This window comes from Suricata suricatta, chromosome 1 (genome assembly GCF_006229205.1).
Source record: "Suricata suricatta isolate VVHF042 chromosome 1, meerkat_22Aug2017_6uvM2_HiC, whole genome shotgun sequence".
In the NCBI taxonomy this organism is placed as follows: Eukaryota; Metazoa; Chordata; class Mammalia; order Carnivora; family Herpestidae; genus Suricata; species Suricata suricatta.
In genome coordinates, this window is record NC_043700.1 from 108,575,433 (window position 1) to 108,585,754 (window position 10,322).

Genomic DNA, 10,322 nt, shown 5'->3' on the forward strand with positions numbered 1-10,322 from the left:
GTATCTGAGAGAGAGAGACGAGAGTGCATGGGGGAGGGGCAGAGAGAGAGGGGAGAGAGAATCCCAAGCAGGTTCCATGCTGTTATTGCAGGGCCCAAATCAAGAACCATGAGATCATGACCTGAGCTAAAGCCAAGAGTTGGATGTTTAACCAACTGAGCCATCCAGGTGCCCCTATGTTATTTTTCAATACAGGAAAATTCTCCAAGATTTTATTCCTTACACTGCTGCTATTTCTACATTTTACAAAGGAGAGACCTTAATTTTTTTTAATGTTTATATATTTATTGTGAGAGAGAGTGAGCATGGGAGGCATAGAGAGAGAATCCCAAATCCCTAACATGGGGCTCAATCTCACGAACTGTGAGATCATGAACTGATCCGAAATCAAGAGGCTGAAGGTTAATCGACTGAGCCACCAAAATGCCCTAGGAGCGACCCTTAATTCATGGAAGTTGTTACCAAATCATAATGTAAGATTACTTATTGGATGATTCCTTTAAAAAAAACAAAACTAAACTAACCCCAACCATTATAATTCTTGTTATTTTCTTTTAAAGTTTATTTTTGAGAGAGAAAGAGAGAAAGTGCGAGCAAATGAGGGAGGGGCAGAAAGGGGGAAGCACAGAATCTGAAGCAGGCTCCAGGCTCTGAGCTCTCAGCACAGAGCCCAACATGGAGTTTGAACTCACAAACCATGAGATCACAACCTGAGCCAAAGTTGGACACTCAACCAACTGAGCCACTTGGGCGCCCCTAATTCTTGTTATTTTTAGTTTTAGTAATTGATGCTTCGATTCTAAGATACCACCTACTCTGGGTCCTATAACCATTTGGAGACTTACTAGAGATTAAATGATGAATGATACCATCTTTTATTTGTTAGTTTGGGAAGTCCTTGAACAGACGTGCCCTTGTTCTCAAAGAATTCATCATAAAGTTGCTAGATAAGCAAAGAGCAGATTTTAAAAAATTAAAGGGACTCTGGAGTCAAAACTCAAGTGGTAGTCTCCCCCACATTTGGACTATCATCTTACTCCCAAACAAACACAGAGTGGTGATGACCACCACATGGCTTGCGGAGCCATATTTCTTTCTGCCCAGCAGTTCTGATGAAAAACGTCCAACAAGGTGGCACTACTTGCTCCAGAATCTATAGACTGTTTAGCTGAAACCTTGGTACTGTCACTTTAAATACCTGCTAGGTAAAAAAATGTATAGGATGATCAAAAGTTAACTCCCTCTGCCCCCAAAATGGTTAAATTTGCATATAAAATATGACTATACGATAGCCCCCCAAAACACTTGCTACAATGATGTGCCCGTACCAATGAATCATGAGCTTACACAGCTTTCCCAGAGCTGGCCTAAGGAATAGATCCAAATGCAGATTGTTCTGGCAACTCTATTAGTTTCCCTTTGCTGCTGTAACAAGTTACTACAAATTTGGTGGCTTGCACAACACACATTTATTTTCTTACAATTCTAGAATCCAAGTGTGAGCAGGGCCATGTTCCTTTTGGAGGCACTGAGGGAGAATCTACTTCCCTGCCTTTTCCAGCTTCAAGAGTCTGCATACATTCCTTGGCTCGTGGTGCCTTCCATCTTCAAAGCCAGCAATGGTCCTTTAAGCTTTTTAAACACAAAACTTAGTTTTGACTCTCTGGTTCTGACTCCTGTGCTTCTCTTTTCCACTGGGTCCAACCAGGTAATTCAGGCTAATCTCCATGTGGTAACATCCACTGATTAGCAACCTTAAACCCCCCTTGCTGTGTAACATAGTGGATACACAGGTCCTGGGGATTAGGATGTGAAACCTTTCGGGCGGGGGGCTGTGATTCTGCCAACCACCATCTCCAACACCAATGAGAAGACCGTCAATGAAATCTCGCATGTACAAATACTTTGCCCCAATCGAACTTCAACTATTTTGTAACAGGTAAAAGCCCTAAAACTTAAAAAATAAATATCATGGGGCACCTGGATGGCTCAGTCGGTTGAGCATACAACAGCAGCTCAGGTCATGATCTTACAGTTCATGAGTTCAAGCCCCACATTGGGCTCTGCACTGATGGTACGGAGCCTGCTTGGGATTCTCTCTCTCCCTCTTTCTCTGCTCCTCCACCCCACCCCACTCTTTCTCTCTCAAGGGTAAACAAATTTGAAAAAATTTACAGATATATCGTTAGAGTAGCAGGCATAAAATTGCAAATCTTGCTGAGCCATGTACATGAATCAGGGGAATGGAAGAATGTACTTCTTTTCCAGACTCAACACCAACCCTGACTGAACACTGAGAAACTTTTAGAAAACTGTCTGACAATACGGTATTGCAAATTAAGCATCACCCTCTTTCAGTACTGATACTGAAATATAGGACTTACTTTAATCCTCCGCATGGTAAATCATAAGAAATTGATGGTACATTAGGAAAGGCGTGATGTTTCCTGTGATAAAACTGCATGTGCAAGGACACAAATAGGACCCAAATTGTGACTTACATGCTAGATTCTTTTTTTAATGCCTATTTATTTTTGAGAAAGCATGCAAGCACAGGAAGGGCAGAGAGAAAGGGAGAGAGAGAATCCAAAGCAGGCTCTGCAGTGTCAGTGCAAACCCTGATGTGGGGCTCAAACCTATGAACTATGAGATCATGACTTGAGCCGAAGTCAGATGTTCAACCAACTGAGCCACCCATGTGCCCCTACATGCTAGATTCTATAAGCAACATTGCAATGGCTCAACTCTGCTGCCAAACTGTCTGCTTTCAAAACCTAATTCTGCCTCATATCAGCTGTGTGATCTTAGGCAAGTGATTAACCTCTCTGTCTCAAATGGGGATCCTTAAATGGGGATAATAATATCAGCCTCAGAGTGTTTTGGGAGAAGTAGCGAAGTTCTAAATGTTCAGGAAAAAACCCTGGCAAATAGTGAGTGCTTTAAGTATTTGGTGAATAAAATTTTAAATGTTCCTGCTGGTTGCTTATAACTTACCAAACTATATTCCAAAGGAATATACTTCTCAGCACTAACTAATCCATCATAGAGGATATATCATAAACACACACATAAAAAATTTTATATAATTTTTTTAACAAAAACAATGACCTTTTTTGCTATTAAAGTGGGACCACTAGGGGGGTCATAACTGGACATTAAACAACTTGCTGGACAATGCAAATCCCAGAAAACAGTAGCAGCTGTGTGAACTAAACCGTCTCAGGGCCTCCTAAAGAAAGACTCACAGCGTTGGGGAGGACAGTGGGATCTGTGATTCTTAATGGCCCTGGGCATTTTCTGGGACAGTGGTGTTCATGGTACAATACTCTTCAGAAGGCTGTGCTCCGTAAGGCACAGCAATTGTGCTACATTAACGCTACCAGCATCTGCCGAGAGGGCTGGCATATTGTGATTGCTCCTTTGAAAGCTTTTCAGCAGTCACAGATGATGTTATATAGTTCTTATGAAAGTTCTTGAATTCAATGACAGTGCAGAAACAACTTCAATTATTTCATTTTAACCCTGAGGAGGAGGAGGAGGGAAGAGTGAAGGACAGGACCCAGACCCTACCAATACAGGCATGATGTGACAAATGGCTATTTGATTGGAAAAGAAATAATGACAAGGTGCCTGGGTGGCTCAGTCGGTTAAGTACCTGACTTCACCTCAGGTCATGATCTCATGGGTTCGTGAGTTCAAGCCTGGCATTTGTCTCTAAGCTGATGGCTCAGAGCCGAAACCTGCTTCAGATTGTGTCTCCCTCTCTGTCTGCCCTGCTTGCACTCTGTCTTTCAAAAATAAATAAACATTTAAAAAAATAATGAGAAATAATTTGATTTTTGAGGTAATAGAATTGAACCCTTTATTTTAAAATTAGAGATGCAGATTATGTGCAAAAAAAAAAAAAAAAAAACAAGAAAAAGAAGCTAAGTCACTGAGTATTTACTATGAACCAAGCATTATCCTCAAAGTTTTGCTCACAAAGTTTTTTATACGTCATACAGTCAGCTTATTGAAGTAAATATTTTATTCCCTTTTTATAGCCAGGAAATGGAGGTTCATCTGAGACAGCTGCCCAAGGTCACCTAAGTGAAGGGATGATGTTGGGACTTGCGACACTCCACTGTCCTCCCTGATGAGTGTGTCTGTCTTTAGGAGCCCCCGAGACCGTATATTTCACACAGCTGCTAGGATTTTCTGAGGTCTGCATTTGTCCAAATGGGCCTAAGCCGTGTCGTTCATCTCTCTGGCATTACTTCATGACCTGAGGTCAGCAGAGACTAGAGAAGCATCCCAAAAGATCACGTGGTAAACATACAATGCTGCATCAAAATATCCTCCCCTCCCCTAAACACTGCCACATCTCCAAAGCCAGTGGAAAGATTACAGGAAGCCTGGAGGGATGTTGGGCCCGTGCAGGATGTTAGAATCAGCCGGCCCTCCCTTCAAACCCTTGCTCTACTTCCCACCAGCTCTGCAGCCTTAAGCGTGTTAACCTTTCTAAAAATGATTTCCCTACCTCCACAGTGGAGACAGCCCAGTTTCTGTTTTGCAGGGCAGTCTGGAGATGAAGAGAGGTCCCAGTGTAGATGAAAAAAAAAACGCTACCTCAAAGTATCTGCCATCATTCCACCATCGCTATTTTCCCAGATTAGCTCCAGCTTCTGGGTTTGGTGAAGCTTGGAGGCTGAGCTCTGTGTGGAAGACCTAGCTTCAAGTTCGACTACTGCTGCAAGTGTCTTCTGGAGAGGTCTCCGCTTCTCTTTGGACATGGGCTGCCATCTAAAGGTATGCCTCCACAGCCCCTCAATTCACTCAGTGGTCCTGATCCAAAACCACATATTCTTTCTTTGACTGGCGTCCCTACCCTAAATAAAAACTCATTCCTTCTCGTTTTCTCTAGGTGTTAGATCAGATTACCTACTTAAAGTAATTCCCACGTTAAGGAAAAGGATCCTTAACCCAGCCAGTGGAGTGTGTAAGAGGTGCCTTCCCAGGATGATTCTCCATGGCAGGACAGGGGAAGGAGGCCTCAGACACACGTTTTCACACCTGCCAGCTCAGACTCTCTGGGATCATGCATGATCCCAGTTCCAAGAGGAAAAGCCAACCCCAAGCAGGCATCAGGACACAGAATTGCCTCTGGCACATTCCCATCTTGGTCTCTGCAGTTATCTCTTCTTCTCCGGGGCCACCCCTCTCTTCACCCCTCTCTTCACTCACTTCCCTGAGTGAAATGAGGAAAAGCTTTTCAAAAGTTTAATTCGTATCACGTATTTTGCATTTCCAATCATCTTAAAAAGAGGTATGGACACCTGGGTGGCTCAGCTAACTAACACTCTTGATCTCGGTGCAGGGCTTGGTCTCACGGTTCGTGGGTTCGAGCCCTGCATCTGGCTCTGTGCTGGTGGCACAGAAGGGGTCCTGTCACTCCTCTCTGACCCTCACCTGCCTGTGCACTCTCTATCTCAAAATAAATAAATAAACTTAAAAAATGGTTTTTAAAGAGGTAATTAAATTCCAGGGGTAGACACTCCTCATCCAATTTTCCATAAATATGATGCCTCCAGTTCCACAGTTTCAACTGGATGGCAATTTGCCTTTCTTCGGATACTCACTGAACACTTTCTTGGTGAAGCGAATACAGCCAAATAAACAAGAGTCAAGGATGCCCTAAGGTGGGTATTTCAGCTCCTTCCCAATTCTGCGTGAGGCTAACCTTGACAGCTGGGCATCTTTCTTTCCACAGCTGAAACAAATCACTATAAATGAACCTCGGCACAGACACTACCAGGCAAAGAAGTGACAATCACCTGAAGGGGTCCTTCCAGAGTCTTTCACCTGATTTGACTTTTAACACCTGGCTGTCTTTTCTGACACTTTGGCTTTGAATTTGTTACCTCCTCTTTAACAATTTTAATATGTCCTCTTTAACAATTTTAATATGTCGTCTTATTCTTTTTTAACAGTACAAAGGGGTATATTGGGGAAAAAGATGTACATATATAACACTCAATCCACTTAATGCTTCTTTTTAAAAAAAAATCTTAGCATATGCCAAATTTGGTTTGAAACTTTTAAGTGCCATGATTAAACTAAGAAACAAAATTGTAAAGCTGAATCTTAAACTGTCAGCAAAATCATCAAATTAGGATTTGGTAGCAGGGAAAACTAACCAGGAAATAACAGATTACCCTATTTATGTTTTCATTCTAGGAAAGTCATTGATAGAAATTAATAGAACTGATCTGAGTTTCTGTATGAAAAAACTAAATTGAACACTATGCAAAACCCAAAAGCCTTTATTAAAATCATAAGAATAGAGTAACTAGCATTGGAAATGGTAATATAAACGCAAAGCAAAATTTTAATTCTGACTCCAGGTAGCAAAGAGGGTATGATAGAATAATAAAACGTGAGAATGCATAAATGAAGAAATGCTTTATACCTATAATGAAAATTAGCTAGTGGAAATGTATTGCACTTTCATTAAATCAACCCCAAAATGTGTTACCAATGACACGCTTTTTAAGAGATCAAACAAACACATAAGGTTTTTTAAAAAGTGACCTACTTAGAAGTGACGGGGCTTAGTCTAAAGCTAGTGTAGTGATAAGTTTACTAAATGCAATGTCTGAAGTTTTTAACTTGTTCATCTTACTGGCTACGAAGGAGGCAAATTGTAGAAGTAGCACTTCTTTCAGAGAGCTACCGGGCAAAATTAGCAATGCTCCATCCTGCTATATTTCCCCACAAAAGTTTAGCGGTATAGCTAATAACAAAATACAAGCCCAAATAGCTCTTTAAGAAAGCCTGTGTGCTCTGTTTTCATCAGATAAATCCCTTGCGTAATGAGCTACTGACCTATTGTGCAGCTCCACAGAGAATGTTGATCCTATTGCTGAGATCTTATGAGAAACACTAAAGGAACACAGAAATGAAAACTCTTAAATTTTAAGAGAGGAGAAAGTTTTCTAATTCTGAATATCATTTTTTAAAAGGCAGCTAAACTGAACATTTTAATTCACTTTTTAAAATGCAAAATGGCAAAAGTGATCATGGATTATATACTCATAGACATAGCTAGAAGGATCCTTAAGGCAGAGTTGCTTAAAACAGTAAAAACTGGAAACCAACTAACTGTCCACAAATAGGCAATTGGTTCCGTTGGGACACAGCCATATAATAGAAAATTATAAGCGCTGCGGTACAGGAGTATTTTAGTGACAAGGATGTCCATATTTTAGATGAAAAAATCAAGTTAGAAAATAAAGTATACGGAACAAACTCAGTTTTGTAGAGAACGACTTTCTAGCACTGCAACTTCAGGAAATTTATTTACTTTCTCTAAATCAGTGTTCTCAATAAACATTAGCTCTGTGTTATACGTTCACGGAGTGAAAAAATGTGAGGGTATACCATTAAGTGATTTCCTGGGTGATGGTTGTTTAATCTGTAATTTTAAACTAACATAAGTAATGTACTTATCATATGGGGGAAATTCAATAAATTGGAATATTCTCAGACAGTAATTATCTTCTTAAAAATCTGCTGTAGAGCTTTGCTCATAGTAAGTCTTGGTTGAGCTGAATTTACCCTTCAGAGTTCATTTAAAAGTGTCTGCTCTGAGGTTCATTTAAAATTATTTAACTTAATAGCCACACGTGTCTATAATATTTTTATTGGACAAAGGAAGGCATACTTGCATTGTTCAGACTCATAAATTCATAAGCCTCATTTCAGGACTCACTGGATCTTGCCATTAGTGGGAGGCAGCCTATGGGAGCCTCGTCACTTCCCGTTTCCTTCCAATTCCCCATCATCTCCTCTTTTATGCTGCTTCTATCCCCCTCTATTTTAAGCCAAAGGGCGCTCTGTAGTGGACTGTGGGCTTCAAGGACAGTTACAAAATCTACTTCATGTTAGTATCTCTGGTACGAAGCACAGTGACTGGAATATAGGATCTGTTCACTAAATGTTCACCAACTGAATGAAGTGAATAAATGACAATTCAGGTTAGAGGCTTCAATACCCCCATAAGAGAACCAGATAAAGGTAGGTAGGCTACTCTACTCTGAAACTGTCTAGTAACTGTCAACCCCCTCACCCAAAACAAAACTCCCTTCAAAGTATCACTTCTTTAAAAAAGAAAAAGTCCAGGGGCACCTGGGTGGCTCAGTTGGTTAAGCCATGGACTCTTGATTTCCACTTAGGTCATGATCTCACAGTTGCTGAGTTCAAGCCCTATATTGGACTTTGTGCTGATAACGTGGAACCTGCTTGGGTTTCTCTCTACCTCTCTCCCCCTCCCCACCTCATGCTAGTCTCTCTCTCTCTCTCTCTCTCTCTCTCTCAAAATCAATAAGTAAACTTAAAAAAGAAAAAAGTTCTCATTTGTATTCCATTGTCTATTTTAATAGATGTAATATTATTTCTATTTTTCCTGTATATTTTGTCTAAAGTATTGTGAAAATCCTGGAGTTTAAGTAGGTTGCTCAAATAGGGAAAGTAGGTTCCCACCCAGATAGCCTCAGGTGTCCTGGACTCCAAAGCCCAAGACCCTTCTACATCATGGAGTGTGAAAAATTCCCTCTGACCTTTGACCCTAAAAGCTGTTTTAGATATGGCTTTAGAACAACTGTTTTCAATAACACCCAAGCAAATACTTTCCATCCCTCCAAATATTTCCTAGGGCTTTTATAAAATCCCAGAAGAGAAACCGAGGCCAGGAGACAGCAGCCCAAACGTGTCCAATGTTTCCCTCTAGGTTTATAAGTCAACCAGCTTTACTTAAAAGTGAAAACTAAAGAAACCAAATTAAATATTAACTCGTAAAACAACACTTCAACCAGAAGACTACCGTGAGGTAAGGCTAGCAGCAAACCAAGGAAAAGATTATGAAAAGGAAATTTTGCACTGTTTATTCCAGGGCGGGGAAATTAAGGGTACAGTTAGAGTTTTCCATACGTCCAGTCTTCCTCCAGTCCAAATTCCAGGTCTGTCAGTTTCAGCCCGTGCTCTGACTCTGTTTAAACAGTGAACAAGCAGTTCCTCTGAAATGAGGTGGCCACCAGAACCTTTCAGGTATCCACAACGGAGGGTTAACTGTCCCAGGAACTTGCCAAAGGATTTCCCACGCTAACCCGTAGCTCACCAGGTTTACTGAGCAGGACACTCTGTGGCAATTAACTGGTTATCACTCAAGCCAGCTCTGGAACACACTATTCTTTATACATACACAGTAACAATTTATTGGGGTCTGCGTTGCGCCGCCATACATCATGATAGGTCTTTCTCGCTTTAACCCTCATTATTCTCAGCCGTAGTTATAGTCCCATTTTAGTGGTTCAGAGTGTTTAATGTGACTGAGACTACCATTACTAGATGAGACTATGAGCGACCCCAAGGATTTGAAAAGTTCAAGTTCAAACTCCACATCCAACCTGCAGTCATTAAACAGTTGAATGTCTTCAAAATTTAGCATAAATGTCAAAACGTTTTGAGGTCATATTAGAGCAAGCAAGATGAAACAGAAGAATGGCCAAGACTGATGAATAGAAAGAAAAGACTGCAGAACATTTGAGTTGTTTTAAGGGGTCGCCGCGGGTAACTGAAGATGATCCGTAGCTCAGAGAGGTAGACGCGTCCACTCCCACCCATTTGCGCTGAGAAACCTACCCTCCCTTTCCTTAAGCCGAGTAACTTGGGAATGCCAAACCGTTGAAAGGCTTCAGGGTGGGCAGCCCAGGGCTGGACTGTTACTGTCCACACGTCGTCAGTAAGTGGCTCTCAGGAAAGATCAAGACCGTCCCTCCTCCACCTCCTGAACTTCAGTCCTGCCCTCCGGAGTGGCTCTGGACAATGCACGGTTTAATCTGTGTCCTTTCAACGCCAGGACCGAGTTACCCGAAATGGTTGCAAATGAATGAGACGAATGCTCAGAGCTGGGAGACTCAGCCACACATGCACCCCCTAGCAGGCAAAACCTGGAGAAGGATGCCCTGGGGCGGGGCGCGCGGGGGCCGAATTAGAGCCACGTCCGCGTTCGCCAGCCACCTTCCCCCTCCCCGCGCCGCGTCCGCCGTGCGGCTTCTCAGCCGGGTCTCCTCCCCCGACCCCCTCCGGGCGCTCCTCACCCGCTCTCAGCTTGGGGCTCCCGACGCTCCCAGCCGAAGGCGGCGGCTCCCGGGCGGGATCGGCCAGGGGACGGCGCCCGCTGCCGCAGCCACCCCCGGACCGAAGCAGCTAGAAAGTTTGCTCGGGGTCTCGCCGTGCGCGCCGCGGCCCCCAGCCTAGGAAGGCGCTCTCGGGTTCCTCCCGCG

At 42.5% G+C, this 10,322-nt stretch overlaps 1 protein-coding gene across 5 annotated transcripts in view; it reads right to left on the reverse strand.

Annotated features, from left to right (window-relative positions):
• The window catches only part of SGMS2 (sphingomyelin synthase 2), a 77,605-nt gene extending 67,289 nt beyond the window's left edge, over positions 1–10,316 (reverse strand). For all 5 annotated transcript variants that reach the window (XR_003909872.1, XM_029942258.1, XM_029942235.1 and 2 more), the window contains exon 1: positions 10,137–10,316. The gene's annotated coding sequence lies outside the window, so the exon portion shown is untranslated. The remainder of the gene's footprint in view (positions 1–10,136) is intronic.
• Positions 10,317–10,322: the final 6 nt, after the last annotated feature.